Consider the following 2,411-nt stretch of genomic DNA (forward strand, 5'->3'; position numbering starts at 1 on the left):
TCTGTCCATTCTGCTAAGCTATCAATGTCCTGTTTCAGTCAATTACTATCATCCTGTCTGTCTGTCCATTCTGCTAAACTATCCATTTCCTGTTTCAGTCAATTACTATCATCCTGACTCTCTGTCCATTCTGCTAAACTATCCATGTCCTGTTTCAGTCAATTACTATCATCCTGACTGTCCGTCCATTCTGCTAAACTATCAATGTCCTGTTTCAGTCAATTACTATCATCCTGACTGTCCGTCCATTCTGCTAAACTATCAATATCCTGTTTCAGTCAATTACTATCATACTGATCCTCTGTCCATTCTGCGAACCTATCAATGTCCTGTTTCATTCAATTACTATCATCCTGACTGTCTGTCCATTCTGCTAAACTATCAATGTCCTGTTTCAGTCAATTACTATCATCCTGTCTGTCTGTCCATTCTGCTAAACTATCCATTTCCTGTTACAGTCAATTACTATCATCCTGACTCTCTGTCCATTCTGCTAAATTATCAATGTCCTGTTTCAGTCAATTACTATCATCCTGACTGTCTGTCCATGCTGCTAAACTATCAATGTCCTCTTTCAGTCAATTACTATCATCCTGACTGTCTGTCCATTCTGCTAAACTATCCATGTCCTGTTTCAGTCAATTACTATCATCCTGACTCTCTGTCCATTCTGTTATACTATCAATGTCCTGTTTCAGTCTATTACTATCATCCTGACTGTCTGTCCATTCTGCTAAGCTATCAATGTCCTGTTTCAGTCAATTACTATCATCCTGACTGTCTGTCCATTCTGCTAAACTATCAATGTCCTGTTTCAGTCAATTAATATCATCCTGACTGTCTGTCCATTCTGCTAAACTATCAATGTCCTGTTTCAGTCAATTACTGTCATCCTGACTGTCTGTCCATTCTGCTAAACTATCCATGTCCTGTTTCAGTCAATTACTGTCATCCTGACTCTCTGTCCATTCTGCTAAACTATCCATGTCCTGTTTCAGTCAATTACTATCATCCTGACTGTCCGTCCATTCTGCTAAACTATCAATGTCCTGTTTCAGTCAATTACTATCATCCTGACTGTCCGTCCATTCTGCTAAACTATCAATATCCTGTTTCAGTCAATTACTATCATACTGATCCTCTCTCCATTCTGCGAACCTATCAATGTCCTGTTTCAGTCAATTACTATCATCCTGACTGTCTGTCCATTCTGCTAAACTATCAATGTCCTGTTTCAGTCAATTACTATCATCCTGTCTGTCTGTCCATTCTGCTAAACTATCCATTTCCGGTTTCAGTCAATTGCTAGCATCCTGACTCTCTGTCCATTCTGCTAAATTATCAATGTCCTGTTTCAGTCAATTACTATCATCCTGACTGTCTGTCCATTCTGCTAAACTATCAATGTCCTGTTTCAGTCAATTACTATCATCCTGACTGTCTGTCCATTCTGCTAAACTATCCATGTCCTGTTTCAGTCAATTACTATCATCCTGACTCTCTGTCCATTCTGTTATACTATCAATGTCCTGTTTCAGTCTATTACTATCATCCTGACTGTCTGTCCATTCTGCTAAGCTATCAATGTCCTGTTTCAGTCAATTACTATCATCCTGACTGTCTGTCCATTCTGCTAAACTATCAATGTCCTGTTTCAGTCAATTAATATCATCCTGACTGTCTGTCCATTCTGCTAAACTATCCATGTCCTGTTTCAGTCAATTACTGTCATCCTGACTCTCTGTCCATTCTGCTAAACTATCAATGTCCTGTTTCAGTCAATTACTATCATCCTGACTGTCTGTCCATTCTGCTAAACTATCAATGTCCTGTTTCAGTCCATTACCATCATCCTGACTGTCTGTCCATTCTGCTAAACTATCAATGTCCTGTTTCAGTCAATTACTATCATCCTGACTGTCTGTCCATTCTGCTAAACTATCAATGTCCTGTTTCAGTCAATTACTATCATCCTGACTCTCTGTCCATTCTGTTATACCATCAATGTCCTGTTTCAGTCTATTACTATCATCCTGACTGTCTGTCCATTCTGCTAAGCTATCAATGTCCTGTTTCAGTCAATTACTATCATCCTGAATGGCTGTCCATTCTGCTAAACTATCAATGTCCTGTTTCAGTCAATTAATATCATCCTGACTGTCTGTCCATTCTGCTAAACTATCCATGTCCTGTTTCAGTCAATTACTGTCATCCTGACTCTCTGTCCATTCTGCTAAACTATCAATGTCCTGTTTCAGTCAATTACTATCATCCTGACTGTCTGTCCATTCTGCTAAACTATCAATGTCCTGTTTCAGTCAATTACTATCATCCTGACTGTCTGTCCATTCTGCTAAACAATCAATGTCCTGTTTCAGTCAATTACTATCATCCTGACTCTCTGTCCATTC

Source organism: Heterodontus francisci, unplaced genomic scaffold (assembly GCF_036365525.1).
Source record: "Heterodontus francisci isolate sHetFra1 unplaced genomic scaffold, sHetFra1.hap1 HAP1_SCAFFOLD_276, whole genome shotgun sequence".
Lineage (NCBI taxonomy): Eukaryota > Metazoa > Chordata > Chondrichthyes > Heterodontiformes > Heterodontidae > Heterodontus > Heterodontus francisci.